Source organism: Neolamprologus multifasciatus, chromosome 14, assembly GCF_963576455.1.
Source record: "Neolamprologus multifasciatus chromosome 14, fNeoMul1.2, whole genome shotgun sequence".
Classification (NCBI taxonomy): Eukaryota; Metazoa; Chordata; class Actinopteri; order Cichliformes; family Cichlidae; genus Neolamprologus; species Neolamprologus multifasciatus.
In genome coordinates this window covers 16,032,314-16,049,065 of record NC_140452.1, presented here as the reverse complement: position 1 = coordinate 16,049,065, position 16,752 = coordinate 16,032,314, and the positions used below count along the sequence as shown (strand labels likewise).

Genomic DNA, 16,752 nt, shown 5'->3' with positions numbered 1-16,752 from the left:
TTAACATTGATTTATTCAAAGCTGTCATGTTTACAGACATGACGACACACATGTACACAAACGCTACCAGAAACATCGCCTCCTTGGTTGATGTAAACATAGTATAAAAGCCATCCTACCCAACTCTCACTCACAAAGCACATAAACACTGTAAAACTCTGCATGCACACATTCCCCCTATTCAATAACTAGATCATCAGCATCAGTATATAAGCCTACATAAAAAATCGGGTTAATTGTCAGGGTTTGCTGTGTCTAGGACCCCAACACAGGACTCGGAGAGAGAATAATTAACTAAAAGCAGCAGCTTTCTTGCAGGAAAACTAGAAACACAAAACTTAAACTGGAAAACTGAGAAACTAGAAAACAAAACCAGGAAACGGAGAACCAGAACATTACCAGAAGCACAGAGGAAAAACATGATGAGGGCAACGAGAGGATGTGGAACAGGTGGTAACACAACTGGGACAAATCAGACCCAACGAGACAAGAGAAGCAAAACCAGGCACACTACACACAGGACAGGGACTATCAAAATAAAACAGGAAACACACGACAGGCATGGACCTAACACTCAACACATTGAACACAGAGCACAGAGACATGAGTGACAAACTCCGACATGACACACGACTGACCGGGGAGCAAGAAAATAAACATGAAGACAGAACTAAACCTGCACTAAACATGAGGGCCACAGGAACAAAACCCAAGAACTAGAAATCACAAAACAAAGAAGAACTAGAGAGCTAGAAATACTGAACCATAAACAAAAATGATGAACCATGATGAAATCAAAGATTAACAATAACACAAAACACCGGGTCACCGACCCAGGACATGACATTAATAGAGGGTAGAAAAATCTTGACCTTTCTGGTTTCTAAATAGCAAGACACATCTTTTACCTCATTTTAGTATATCAGCTGCACACTGACTCTATTAACAGTTTTCATGTGATGCTGTATCATTAAAGGAAACGCCCACCAGAGGAATAAAGTAAGGTTTTATTCCACTGCCTGCCAGTTAATTTTACCCCATTTGTAAAAATAACCAACACATAACTGGCCCATAATGGTGGGTAGTTGTTCAGTTGGATGCGCTAAAAGCTATTCACAGGATAATGGCACTGCATGGAAACACTAATCTGTCACACAAGCACTGCAGACAAATGTCAAATGCTGGTGGAGCAGAACAAACTTCCTCCTCTGTGCATGTGTGAAAAAGCAGTAAGTGTGGGGCCAAAGAAACCAGAGAAGATGTTGTACCAAGATAGGTAACACATAATAGGTGAATATAAAATGAAGTGTGAAGCAATGACCAAGCAATTCTGTGATGATCCACAAACTCAGATAAACAAGAGTTCTGATGTAAATCTGCATTTAAATCCTCACTTCAGATCCACGCAGGATCTGAAGTGAGGATCTGAAGTCTAAGTCTTTTCAGAAAATTGCAAAAGAACTGGAGAGGAAACCACACGACAACACTGTTATGTTTCAATATAATGTGATAATGTACCACGGTGGGTGTCGATCCTACAGTCAGGCTACTTCTTAGTGTCGTTCTCCAGCGCTGTAGCCGTTAATCACAGTGATTACTTAACCACAAAGGCTCTTAAGTGCTGCTTATCAGAGCTCCTCTGGAGACCAATTACACCTTCACTGCTATCTTGTTCACATTAACCCACCTCTGAAGTTCTTCTTTTATCCTCCAGTCCTCATCCTAACATGCATCTTCCACTTTCCACTCCCTTTGACCTCACCTACTTTAATCTCAGTTTTGTTTCTCCTGTCCTTTAAAAACCCCGTCCTGTCTACTCATTTCTCAGCTCTTCGTCTCACATCACCTTTACTTGAATCACATTTCCTAATCCAATTTTCTTAATCCTCTTTTGACATTTTACACAGGATGAGTGAAAGCTGTGACTTGCTAGAGTTGTTGGAAAAGTGAAGAATAGCCCATACTCTAAACCAGGGGTCCCCAATCCCAGTCCACGAGGGCTGGTGTCCCTGCAGGTTTTAGATGTGTCCTTGATCCATCACAGCTGATTTAAATGGATAAATGACCTGCTCAACATGTCTTGAAGTTCTCCAGAGGCCTGCCATTGAACTAATCATGTGATTCAGGTGTGTTGACCTAGGGTGAGATCTAAAACCTGCAGGGACACCGGCCCTCGTGGACTGGGATTGGGGACCCCTGCTCTAAACCCTAAAAGCACCAAACACTGTGTTTGTGCCCATCTTAATCCATCCAGTGGACTAAATATTGTTGGCAATCATAAAAGCTATGGCGCACGTGCACTGACAGGTGTGCCATATATGCTTTTTTTTCATTTGTAAAAGATATTCACAAGATGAGTTAGACGGTTGTTTTTCAGCTGTGTGTTAACCTCACAAACAACCTGAAAATAAGATCAGTAAACTCTACCGAGCCACATAAAGTCCACTGATAGTGTTACTGTGGTTACTTTTTTGGTGTTTTTTACTTTAGTCTCTTCAGCTTCAGTGCTGACTAAACAATGTTAGTTTGCTGCTTTAATGGAGACTGATGGAATTTGGGGCTGAGATGACAGAGTTGGATAAGTTAAGACAGAATGACAACACGAACGCCCATTGCAGCGTGAAAAGGGGGTCAAAACCTGGGTGTCATGTTTCTATCATTGCTGATCTGAGCTGGAACCGCTAATATCTGTGACAGCTGCAGAGTCATTTGACCCAGACTGAATCCCTATTATACAATTTCACACTGAAGACAAAAGTCAGATGTAAGTGGGTTTTTGTTCAGAGTGTTCAGGGCTTTTTAAAAGTCACATCAAAATCGGACTTCTAAGGGAAACCTTGAAGAAGGAAGGAGAGGAGAGATTCATCTGGACTAAGGGTGAAAGGAGAGGGCGTGAAGTGGTGGAAAAAGGAACTTCAGGTAAGTAAAGCTGGCGCTCGGCTAACCACAGTCATCCATCTGCCTTGAAGGTCGGAGCTAAACCTGCACAGATTATCTTTCCGGTGAGGTGACAGGGGTCAAGAATGAGGAGGGGATGTTTACTTGCAATGTTTTAAATCATGCACCAATACAGAAATGAGGGAGAACTGCATTTAAATTTAATGGATCATTTAAAAATAAATGTAATTTCCCCCTCACTGCTTTGTAATACACTTTAGGTTAATGAAGCAGGAAATCAGGAAAGGAAAAAGAGGGAAACATGAAATACGTGAAAGAGAGGGACAGACTGACTGTATCCATCTTCACCGAGGAAAGAGAAAACAGGGGAGGGGGGGGGCGGTGCAGACACATGGGAGAAGAAGATGAGATCCTATTGATTTTAACATTACAACTGTAGAAGTAGAAAACAGGAATTCTTCAGGAGGAACAGAGGATTCATGGTTTCGATTTTCGACTAAAAAAAAACATTAAGGTCCATCGAAACATCTCCCCGCATCCTAGTGAAGCATGACATTTTCTCCGAGATCGCTGTCGCTGTGTTTCTCTCCCTCTCTCTGCCTGAGGTGGCTCAGCTGCTCGAGTGTCTAACGAAAGTGCAGAAGTCATTATAGATTTTCATACACAGATATTTTTGTAAATATATATAATCAATCTCGAAATGTTCAATTAAAAACAAAGTATCGATACCTTTCAGAAACTGAGAGCGAGGAAATCACTTCCGCATGTGAAGATCATTCATCACGCTTAGCATAAATCAATAATTCATCATTGGTCATTCATCCTCATAGTTTTCATAGCTTCCTGTTCTTTCTAAGATACACTACAATAAGTGGAAGATTATTGATTAGTGAATAAATCCTCAAATTCTTCTTTTAAATGATAAGAATTATAAGCAGAGAATTTCAGACTGACACACACAACACTCAAAGGTGAACCTACAGCACGCTGTACTCAGATCACCTCTGACTCTGACACTTATGTTTTATTTTCTTTTGTTATCATCTGCATGTGACAGATTCAATTGAGTTTAATTCAAGTTTATTTATATAACACAGTAGTCGCCTCAACACACTTTTTTCCTGTAATGTAAAGATCCTAAGTAGGCCGAAGAATGCATGAATTAAGGACCAATCTACTGTTTTCTCTGCTAGAAGCAGTCTGTTTGCATTAGATGTAACCTCTGTGTGATTTTTGTCATTTGAACAGCAGATTTTGGTACTGTAATACAAACCAATGCACACTCTCCATTGTCCTTTTTAAAGTGAAAAAGGACAATATTATTATTCATTTATGCACAACTGAGACATTTTCTGCTAGGGGTGATAAATGAGCTACGGGCTTTACTAGTACAGGCATCCCCCTTTAAAGTTCATAAACTCATTGCAGAACGCTCCCAGTCTGCTTCAGCAGACAATAAACTGCACTCAGAACGGTTCTTGACAGCGCCCAAGCTGGTTCTGCAACATCACAAACAGTGCATGGTCGCTCCCAGAGTAATATGGAGCTGGAGGGATTCAGTGACACAAGCAGCCGATTTAATCGTTCAAACTGATAATTTATTAATTGTCTGCACTCATTACCCCTGGAGCTGTGGCAGGGACACTAGTGCCTGCTGTACCTGCTGTCAGTGGTGCCAGCTCAGCTGATTTCCCGCTGCTACAGGTTAATGCGATCACAAAAAATAACACCCAGAGTGGATGGGATGTTGGGAAGTTGACAATAAAAAGGAAACAGCAAAAACCGTGAATATGAATAGTAAAATCTCCCTTTTTTATTTCTGTGCATCAAGAATTCTAGTTTTTTATATCACTATTTAATGCAGACGCTAAACTTTGTCGCGATGTTTGTGTTACAGGATGTGAAAACGGTGATCTAATGATCTATCAGGAAAAATCCTCAACGACCGAGCTCAGTTCTAGTTTTCTGTTGCAGAAGACAGTTTCACTTGCATTTAAAACAAAGCGCAAATGCAGCGGTAAAGACGCTTGTCATTAAACGATGCGATGCTGTACTCACGTTTAGGTTCCCGGAGTCTTGGAGTCAGTTCCCAAAAAAGGAGAATATCCAGGAAGGGGGACAAAAACTGGTTTAATTTCATTCAACCTCCGCGAAAAATGCTCGGACGGATGGTACAGTGGCTGTGAAAGTACCAAACAGTGTGAGCACAGCGACAACAGCCGGCAGACTGAGACACACACACACCCAAACACACACATGCACACACAGACGGAGTGAGAGGGAGAGAGTGAGCCAGAGAGAGAGTTACCGTCACTAAGTGAGACTCTAGTTCCGCCTCCCTCCCTCCCTCTCTTCTTGTACTGTTATATTGCTTCAATGCGCCTTTATTACATGAAACATTTAAATAAGTAATATTATCGAGCAAAATATAATTTAGACAATAGTCCACAGAAAATTGAGATCTTAAAATTATAGATTCATACATTAATAAAGTGCAGCAGGCTTGTGTGGTGTGTGTGTGTGCGGATGTGCGTGCATGCCTGTGTTGTTGTGTGTCATTCCCGGTCCCTAAGGTTGTGGCATATGTTGATATATATAAAAAGCAGCAACTTATGACCTTTCACCTTGCTATATATAAACTTTGGAGTGTTTCTGCTTTTTTTTTTTTTTACCTCTGTCTGTCTGTCTAGTGCTTTTTTCACACATGCGCTGCTGTCCTGACCTTTTCTGAAAATCACAGAGCAGAAAGGCATGTGAGGCACGGCCACTTCAGCTGTGTCTGAAATTAGCCAGTTTTTTAACTTAGCGGTCCCTTAGTACAAAGTTTGCAGGATGTGTAGCCCATGGTTTTGATAATATCACTAATAAACTCACACATACTTCCACCTGCATTTTCTATCCTCTGTCTGAAGAACGCCTTTCCCCCCATGTGCTACATTTGGAAACAGTCAACAGTGTAAAATATGACCGTGTGATTTTTCCGAAATTTACCAATGTTTGGGCTTGAGTATGGCTTAACTTTCCCAGTATTAAAACTAGAAAAAGTTGCATTTCCTGTGAAAATGCAGTGCGAATGCCGTGTAGTGGAATCTGAAAACAGCAGAAGGAGAACTCCGCTGAAAACACTGTGTAGAAGCTGAACTCTGCTAAAAACTGCTTTATTTGAAAGACTACAGTGAAGAGTGTCAAGAAAGCAGGGAGAGTTTAAGGATGGAAGACGTGCCATCTTCACCACAGGTAGGATTCGAACCAGCACCAACTGGTCTTAAGGCAGCTGCTCATCTCACTGAGCCAAACTTGTGTTCAGGTGACTGAAAATATATGAAACTGAAAATTGTCCTGAAAAGAGGTGAAGATGCTGCAAATTCTGTTGAAAATAGCAGAAGAGCCTGAGATTTGTGCTGATAAGAGGTGAAAAGCTAAAAATTCTGCTGAAAAGAGGTGAACTTTTTGAACTTTAAGCTGAAAAGAGATGAAGAAACAGGAAATCGTGCAGAAAACAGGCCAAGAAACTAAAAATTCTGCTGAAAAGACGTGAATTAGCAGAATTTCTGCTGAAAAGAGGTGAAGAAGCTGGAATTTGTGCTGAAAAGTATTGAAAAATGGAAAATTCTGCTGAAAAGAGGTGAAAAGGCTGAAATTTGTGTTGAAAAGAGTCAAAAAGGTTGAACTGTTTACTGAAAATCTTTTTGTCATAAGTGGGATTTGCCAAAAAATGGCATAAAAAGCTTAATATCTCAAAAAGTATGAAAGGAATGAGCACCAAAAGATATAGCTGGCATTAGCATAGGGAGCAGAACAGATTCAAGTTTAAATGGTGGAAATTGGCTGAAAACTGAGGGAGTAGTTAACCAGCAAAGGTCGGAGCAACTAGAATAAGGTAGAATAAAGTTTAAAGAGAAACAGGATCTCAATAGTGTGAATGCCTTGAGGACTGCAGATCCCCATGCACTAATGAGAGGTGAATGAATTGAAAAAGGGGGCCGGGATGGGGCATAAAACGAAAACAAACAGCTTGCAGTGCAGGGGGCTCATATATAGACAGAGAATGTGTGCGGTGTTGTCCCACTCGTGAAATCCAGTTAAATGATCTTCAATTCAAAGGATCTTGGAGTAAAAAAGAAAAAATCTCACTTGCCAGTTTGGCACACCTGTCTGCCACAGATATGATGCAATGTGAAACAATATGAGATAATATAGTGCAATACTGTAAGATGCCTCACAATGAGACACATTACCATGTAACAGAATGAAATATGATGCGATGTCATATGACAACATATCATACTATACCAGAGGTGGGCAACTCCAGGCCTCAAGAGCCGGTGTCCTGCAGGTTTTAGATGTGTCCTTGATCCAACACAGCTGATTCAAATGGCTAAATTACCTCCTCAACATGTCTTGAAGTTCTCCAGAGGCCTGGTAATGAACTAATCATTTGATTCAGGTGTGTTGACCCAGGGTGAGATCTACAACCTGCAGGACGCCGGCCCTCAAGGCCTGGAATTGCCCACCCCTGTACTATACAGTGCAATATGACCTAATGTGATACAATATGATGTGATGTCATAGACTAGGATATGATGATACCATACAATGCAATACAATTTGATACGATACATTCAAAATGTCAAACCATGGAGAATTGTCGTGAATGCACCAGTTTGTCATTTTGGCTGAAACTCTTATGTGTGTTTTACTGACAGCTCCATTAAATAGTCCCGATCAGGACTCACAAATCTCAGCATATTCCTGGAAGGAGATTGATAAATCTACCGGAATGAATGTGAGAGAATGCACAAAAATGTCTGCAGCCCCCCAAAACAAACTAACCACAACATCCACTCCACTCCAAGGGGGAAAAAAGTTATATTTTCCCTCCTGTGTCTCGTGGGACACATAAAAACACCTGGACGTGACCACAAGGTAATTAAAACAAAATGCACCAACACAATCATAAATGCTACAACGTCAGCTGTTTACATGGGATAAAAAGCTGGGACTTTTTCCCCTCTCAATCCCGGCTCTTTGTTGTGGTCAGTTTTGGGGGGGTTTTTGGGGCCAATCACATCTGATAGTTTCTGCAGTAATGTGCTGGCATTTGTGAGTCCTTACACTGATGCTATGATTAAGATTCCTATAGTGAGATGATGATTGTTACCGTCACTGATAACTTCAAAAACTGCAGCACTAGAAACACACAGGACAAATTGACAACACTGAACAGACCAATCACATTAGATGCAGACTGCATTAATATGACATGTAATTAAATTTGCAGGGAGATGCACATCAGGTTACGGCGTAGGGTTTCAGAGGAGCTACATGGTAGATTTCCTGCCGATCCATAAACTCCCAATTAGTGCTCTACAAAGATTCACTGCAGGAGTCTGTATCAGACAGCTGTTTGGAGTTCTGCTTAAAGAAAAGCTGATTTTTTTTATTGGCTCATTATAACAGAGAATCTTTTGTCTTCATGCCTCTTGAGTTACTTTCGGCAATCTCCAAGTGGGCTGTCATATGTCATTTACTCAAGGGTGGCTTTCATCTAGCCAAACCACCATGCAGGTCTGACGGAGTGCTGCTGTGATTGTTCTTGCATCTGTTTAAGGTTTGTGCTCAACAAGACTGAAGCACTGTTCTTGTTCTTGTTTACAAGTTTTTTACAAAGAGACGATTTTATGAAGAGCACTGGTGATCCTCAGTTTATTTTACGTTACAGTCACAGAAGCTTTTATTTGTGTGTGTGTGGAGGTACGAAATTTTTACTGCAGGCCGTCGTCATTTTGTGCAATAACAGGACTGTTCTCTGGACATGACGATCTCTTATAACAGGCACTTTCATGTCCCTTCTATAGTCTGGAGATGGGGGACGATGGTGTTGTTTCTGTGGGAAATCACAAACTGATGTCTGTGCGTTGCTACGTGGGCTTCCATGTATTTTGTGTTTGATGATTAACATGTGTGAAAGATGTGGGAGGATGTCTCTGTGCACCCTCACTCCTTCTGCAGTGCCTGTCAAATGCTTATCAAGAGTGTCAACATCAAATCTATTTTTTGGGTGAAACGCCACGAACACGGTGGAGGGCATTCTTGTTATTCTAACCCTGTAAAGGTGTAGATGTGAATAATCTGGTGCTTCAGTACTAAAATGATTTCCTGTGGGGAACTCTTTAGAGTATTTTGAATCTTTATGAGAAATGATGTACCGCATGGTGAGAAAATTAATGACATCTAACTGCTGTCAAAAAGTAAATAATTTGTGATTGAACTGTTTTCTGGAAACATGGCCTCATTTCTGGTTCAATTGACTTATCGGGCAGGAGTAAATAAAAGATAAAATTGCATTGACATGCCACCCTTTGATTGGTGCAGCTGATTTAACTTTGCACAAATAAGCAATTAAAAATTTAAATAGACTTTAAAGCTCTTTGTGTGGGTTTCATAAAAGATTACAGGTGCTAATAAGCATCATGCATCGGAATTATATTCATTAGGGAAAGGTGACTTAAAACACTAAAAGCACAACTTTGACTTTCGGTGTAAGACATGCAATCTAATTTCTTGTGAAGATGTTCTTGTGTAATATGTAAACAGAAATAAGTTTGTAAACCAGTTGATCTGGTTAATAAACCAGGCTTGTTACTGTAAAACGCCTCCCACTAGTCAACTCTGTTTATTTACATGGTTGATCGCATTGTTTTTCCCGTTATCTGTTGCTATAAACATTGCAAGATGCTCCCAGACCTTTATAACATCTTTGTTTATCTACCTAAGTATAATGAAGCAGTGTACACGCTCGCTCCAAAGTCAGAAGACAACAAAATGCAATCGCAGATTTTTAAAATGTTGAATGCATTGAAAAGGCAAAAATTATATTTGGTTACAGGGAAAATTGGTGAAATGAAAAAACATTCTGTAAAGTTCAAGCACCAAAAAAAGAGCTTATAGTTAAGCTGAGGGAAGATATTATTATTCACTGTTTGCCTTCAAACATCAACATCAAACCTCACAGTGTATCTGCTAGCTAAAGGTCCAGCTGCTGTAGTTCCCAAGCAGACAAAAGAATGAGAGCTAACTTCACTCAGAGAAGGCGAAAGATGTAAGAAAGACCGGACAAGAGCAGTTATATTTAGAGGTAGGGACTGCTTAGTGGAAATTTAAAGCTTACGTGTAATATCCCAGTTCTTTAAATCAAAGATTGGTGAAACATCCTGCAAAACAAACTAAGGTATGTGAACTTTGTGTTATTCAAAGGTTGCATGAGAATACAGTTTAGTGCTGTACTGTGGCAAATTTAGAGAAATGCACTGCATTTGTCTGGTAAATGGTAAATGGACTTGTTCTTATACATTGCTTTTCTACTCTGAGTACTCAAAGTACTTCATACAACTTGCCTCATTCACCCATTCACACTCTGATGGATTCATCGGAGAACAACTTGGGGGGTTAGTATCTTGCCCAGCCTTCTGATTGGTAGATGGCCAGCTCTAACTCCTGAACCACAGCCATTCCGTTGAGCAGCTGTGGTGTTCATGGTCAGTATTAGGGTAAATCCAGCAGCGATTAATTTGAATTTAAGGTGATGATGCTTAGCTTCATTCACTGAATTCAGCCTTTATACCAACTGTATACTGTCTTGTATAAAAACAGTATAAACAGCATACTAAATGAGCCAGCTTTTGCACAAGCATTGTAATAGTCATAGTTTATTATATAAATAATAAACATTTCTAATAAACATTTACATAAACTGTTGACGCCAATATTATCTACCCAGGTGTAGAGGGTTATTTTCAGCAACCTTCGTTCCAGTCTTCTTCCAGTTTGTAATGTTAAAAGTGTAATTAATCACATTAGCAGGGGCTGAAAATTGTAACAATTTTAGAAGTAACAATTTTAAATAACGTATTTTCCGCACTATAAGGTGCACCTAAAATCCTTAAATTTTCTCAAAAATCGACAGTGCGCCTTATAATCCGGTTTGCTTTATGTATGAATTCTGGTTGTGCTTACTGACCTCGAACCGATTTTATGTGGTACACAGCACTCAAAAATCTATCAAAAAATGTTTTAGTACGACTTTGGTAAGCTATGAAGCCGCACCGCTTCAGGGATTGTCGGAGCATTACGGCTACAGTAGTCAGGAGCCTTGCGGACTCGGAGTAATCCGGGTCCAAAACTCCGTCCGCTTCAGGTCCCAAAGTCAAACAAGCACTGTGGCATCACTGAGAGTTAAAAACGGTCAAAAGTCTTTCATCTTTAATAAAATGATCAGCATTGCTGCTTTACCAGGTGTAACAATTGCATTTAGCATCCAGGCATCCATGAAAACAGAATTTATTAAATTTAACGGAGTTAGAAGTTAGCAGGAAGTTAGCTCGCTAGTTTCCACCTAAACATGATATAGCATGTTCTGACTGAGAGATTTCTGAAAAAAAAAAAACGTACAGCTCTGCTATCACTTCTAATATGAATGAAGACAGAAAACTAAACAGCAGTGACTTTTGTAGGGTTACTGAAGTTGTGCTAGCTGGTATATAACGTTATGCTACGTGATCGCTAGCAACACAGCTATGTTAGCATAACATAAACACAGTGAAGCTGGAGGATTAATGCTTTTAACTATAATATAATAATATAATATAACTTTTTTCCATTTGATAAAAGTTAACATGAGGGTTCCCGATGGTTAAGGACAAATGCAATCGCATGGCAGGATGCTGGAAAGAGACCAAACCTCAGTCAGGTGAACAACTGAGATAATCCATCCACGATATGAGGTTAGTCATTAATATACTGCAACAACATGGGGATAGAGCAGCTGCCAGAGAATTCAACAATGAATCAATGGTACGGAAGTAGAAGAGGCCAGAAGAATGAGTTGAGTAAAGTTTGACTTATCTGACTGTTTAGTTTGACTTAATGCGCCTTATAATCCATGGTAGCCTAGGTATGAAAACAGACCCGTTCATCGAAAGTGCATCTTATAATTTGGTGCCCCTTATGGTCCGAAAAATATGGCAGCTGACTGTGGATAAAAATGAAGATTTCTTGCAACAGTGTACTACTTCCTTCACAATCTAGCAGAATATGGCTCTTATGGATTGTATTTATATAATGAAGCTGGCAGCTGAGGAACTGTGAGATGTCTATCCCTCAAACTGAGAGTCTGTTAAATAATCACTATTGTTGAATCGTGTTTTCACATAAACTGCATCTTGAAACTGAGAAGGCCAAAAAATCTTTTGGACAATGTTTGCAGCTTTTATTTCGTTTTATTTATAACGTCACAAGATTAGTGACGTTGCAGATTAATAAGACGACTGAATCTTTTCTCCACAACTATCTTCCTTTGTATGAGTAATGTTCCCTGCTAAAACTGTGCCGGTTGAACATTCCCTTCCCAACTTTGTGTGCTTTTGTCGTGGCATTATATTATCTAAAGTGCTCACATCAGCATGTACTTTAGTTTCTCCACATGTGTCACACCCTTGAGCAGTACCAGCTCTGTTGAGACAGGTGGAGTCTCCCAAACACTGGAGTGGATCCAGATCACCATGAAACACAGACAAAATAAACACCCTGCAGAGATTAAAGCTTCCTCTTCATCTGGGGCCAGTCCACAGCATTTTTCAGGAAAACCTGGTGTATTTTCAGTGAGGTGGGTGAGCCTGGAACAAAACCCTTCTGTAATACAGCATAATCATCTGCAGCCCTGGAATAGCCATATATTTGAGTGGGAAATTTGAGTCTACCACTTTGGCCCATGTTACATATAGAGGAAATGGAGTCAGTTGACTGATCATGGCAAACTTTGACCCGACTGAAAATATCTTAATGAGATGCAGTGGCATGAAATTTGACAGACATTTTTGAGGCTTCTATAGTCTGGAACCTTAACCAAAAGAAAGTGTGAGTGCCACATTCTGGTTTGACTGTGTCGTTGTGCTATCTACAGCACTTTTTGAACCCTAAACATCTGACCACTTATTATGCTAAATTCCTGCAGTGAAGATGCCAGCTTAAAATGCATTACCGCTAACAGCACAACAAAGATGATGCGTGGTTTTACCTGAAATGTCTTAAAATAATTTGTCTGTTGAGATCATGAATGCATTTATGGAAGAACAGGACTTGAGAGACAGTATGTGAGCATATTAGCATGCAATGTTTGTGTTAATTATAATGCAAAACTCAGTACCAAAGCTGCACAGTAAGTCTGAATCTCTTTGAAGCTTTAACCTCCTAAGACCCGAACTCTTCCACGGCATGCATTTTTAATTTCTCTTTGATATTTGGGCATATTGGGGCCCAATGAATGTAAAAACAAAGAATTACCTGATTTTTTTTCTTTACCTTATTTTTGTTTTTATGAAAAATCAGAGCCACATATGAGGATATTCGTTTAAAATTTTGATAGAACAGTAGCAGTATAATGTCCTCGTAAGTGGATATCAGGCCCTCGTAGAGCAAAATTGAGTATTTTGGTCTAAATAACCCAAAATGTGATGTCCACATATGTGGACGCCAGGTCCTAGGAGGTTAAGACATTGTGCAAAATAAATGTAAATGCATTGCTGGAAAATGCTAACTATGTTTTTTTGTGTGTGTTTAGTCTTGTTTAGGTTCACACAGCTCAAGCTCAAGCAGACCTGACCTCCAAACTCCTGCTTTGACTAACATATTACATCCTATTAAAAAGTATTTTATGCTTTGGAGCTATTTTCATGTCAAAGCCGCCTGTGCTCTGTACTCTGTTTGCCTTTCACAACAACAAAGTACCGAAAAAAATCTACTAATTCTACATGACAACAAAACGGTATCGATCGAGGATTACGTGCAATCTGCCCCTGCAGCCATAAAGCTGTACAGATGCTTACAGTACATAGTAGTTAGAATAGAAGACAAGTGCTGCGTGACTCTTTTATGCAGCCACTTGAATCCTACAGTACATAAAATGACTCCTGGCGGTTTTTTCCGCTCTGTGGGTTGACCAGCAGACAGACTGCTGTTATTAAGCAACACCCCATACATCAACACACTGCTCAACAGGCTGTCGGCAGCAGCTCAGACACCCCGGTGGTAAAGAATGGAGAGTTCGATATGCTCTGCATTATCAGCCTTCTCCATGAGCTCTTCCTCTTCCCAGCTCCATTATGTCTTCTCCTCCTCGCTCCTTAGATTTATCCCTCTGCCTCTTTCAAACACAACTACCTGCTCTCCGTCATTGTGAAGAACAGTTTCTTGAGGTAAAGATGGGTAGCGTTGCTCCTCCTAAACAGTGCAGTAGACAAATTGAAAGAGCATGTCAGTATTTAAACACACACCAACATTTCATGCGCTAATTTTATGACATATTATGTCACTTTTATCATGTTTTGATTATCTGACACCCTCCTGCTCAGTCTGTGTCCGTTATTGTTTTGTGTCTGGATCATTAATTGATGTTTTGATAAGGCCAAACACAGCATCTTGGCAGACCCTCCAGTAACTAAACCGGAACAGATGCACGGATGGTAAACAGTCGAGCGGTGCAAGAGTTCAGCGTGTGAGCGGCTAAAAAGCTTCCAGTAAGTGATATGTGATTTAGTACTTACAGTTTCATGCAAAAAAAATCTAAATATTTTTAAAACTCCTTGGAATGTTTTTAGTCAACTTCCACCCACATTGTCTTGACTCCCCCCAATAATCACATGAAGTAAATGCAGATTTTACTCTGTAATGACTGTAGGAAACAAATACTAAAAGAATGCGTCTCTCCAAGCGTTTAATTCTCTGGCATAAATTGTGAAATCTCCCAGTAAAAACATGTGCAACTAAAACAGGAAGAGGACACAAAAGAAGAAATAACAAGGAGGTGATGATCTATTTAGGGTTTGTGTAAGTGATCGGGAACTGTGAGTCAGTGTAGTTTTACTGAAATGGTCCGCATGTGTGTCTGTATGTGTGCAAGTGTTGTAGCCTCAGGGTTGTATCATTTGCGGACGAGACCCCAGACTGTCAGAATCTTCCATCCTGTGTCATTTTGCAGGGTCTCTGAGAACGGCTTCGTCTACTCTCTGTTCTCATGACTTGTTTCCCATCAGAAAAGTGTCACATTTTTCATGTTTTTCCGTGACTTATGTCTTCTAAGTAACTCCTTCACAGTTGTTCCTCAGACCCAACAGTGTGGGTGTAAAGTGGTGCAAAACTTACATTTGTTTGGATGAATTAGTTTTGTGATGTCAGATGATTAAGTGATTGTTGGTTTCTGCAGTTTTGTCTCCAGGTCAGTCTGCTCCGCTTTTTTGACCTAATTTAAGTATATCGTTGCTCTGTTGGTCCCAGCAGACAGACACCAGTGGTATAGTTGGATTAAACTCCACTCTCCAGTCAACCTCTCCGTTGTTCTGCTGTCACAGTGAAGAAAAGGCCAAGCAGACCAGACTGAAAATCAATAAATTGCAGCCCATGTCTTCCCTGATTTGCATTAAATCTGCTAATATAGTTGTGCTAGTCTCTCCAGTGTTTGTCACGAGACACAGATGGCTCTGTCTCCTACAGCTAAACTGCAGCCATGCAATTCGACCATTTTCCTAATTTCCTTAAATATTTTATCCAACTGGGGTCACAGAGGGTGTGTGCCTGTCTGTTTGGGTGAGTTACACCCTCAACATGTTGTCAATCTGTGACTGGGCAACAGAGATAACCATTCACACTCACATCTGCTGCCACTTTAAGAAAATAGGAAGCAGCTGCCAACCAACTCCAGTTTTCAGCCCTTACCTCAAAGGACACCAGAGGACACAAACCAAAGGTGACCTTAAGGAAGACATTGAGACCTAACCTTATTTTGTGCTCATGAACCGACTTGGCCTTTTAAGGAAATTAATGACTCAAGTTTCACTGAAGCAGAGAAGGCCCCTGGAGTTTATTTGTGTGCAGTCTGTCATTTTCTATTTTTGATGTTTGCTGTCAACAATTTCACTGCACATTTTACCAGTACAGGGCACCTACACAGGATCAATTCTGTTTCGCAAACCAAAATTTGGACCATTCAATATGCTCACCCCAGGTTTGAAACCCAAATGGTAAACAGGCTGGTTCTTATGCAGTGCTTTTCTATTCTACAAGAGCGTTATTCAGGCATTCACACTTGCTGATAACTCCATCTAAAGAAACTCAAGGCTCAGACTACTTTGGCCAGCCAGAGAACGAACCACCAACCTTGCAGTTAGTAGATGACCTGCTCTACCTCCTGTGTCACAGACGAGGTGTCAGTGGGAAACACAATCAGCACGAGTATCTTGAAGCATGCACATTGATTAAGAACGTACATATAACCCTCATCTCTGTTTGTCTCTTTCATCCACAAGAGCTGAACATCTTCAGACCCTTACATCAGAGTGTGTCTAAGATGAAACTGATGTTGGTCACAGCCAGTCTCTGTATAGCACATCTGGGTCCAGCTTTCTCGCTCTCTAAACCTCTGGAGGACATGTGGTATGTATAAAATGACATTGGCTGTGTATCCCACACAAATGACTTTGGGATAAAATCCACATCCAGAGCACTTTGCAGCTTTGAGTCAGTCAGATGCTGCTGCTGCTGCTGCTGCTGCTGCTGCACATAAAACACATAAACCCTCCACAGGTGGGCCAAGTGATAAGATTGATATATTACTAAAAATAATTATTTTAATCAGTAAGACACATTTGAAAGACAGTGCAGTTCACATACATCAGCCAGTTCATAGTAATGTGCCGTGAAAGCATAATGAATCAGTTAATGGGCAAACATTATGTCTTTACAGACAGATTTTCATGGTCTGATCGGTCAACACAGAATTAGCATTAGCACTGCATTGTGGGA

At 40.4% G+C, this 16,752-nt stretch overlaps 2 protein-coding genes across 2 annotated transcripts in view; one reads left to right on the top strand and one right to left on the bottom strand.

Annotated features, from left to right (window-relative positions):
- The window catches only part of gpr4 (G protein-coupled receptor 4), a 56,374-nt gene extending 51,181 nt beyond the window's left edge, over positions 1-5,193 (bottom strand). Inside the window, exon 1 of the mRNA XM_085130952.1 lies at positions 4,957-5,193. The gene's annotated coding sequence lies outside the window, so the exon portion shown is untranslated. The remainder of the gene's footprint in view (positions 1-4,956) is intronic.
- The window catches only part of polr1g (RNA polymerase I subunit G), a 224,515-nt gene extending 209,386 nt beyond the window's left edge, over positions 1-15,129 (top strand). Inside the window, exon 4 of the transcript XR_014868740.1 lies at positions 15,116-15,129. The gene's annotated coding sequence lies outside the window, so the exon portion shown is untranslated. The remainder of the gene's footprint in view (positions 1-15,115) is intronic.
- The last annotated feature ends 1,623 nt before the right edge of the window (positions 15,130-16,752 follow it).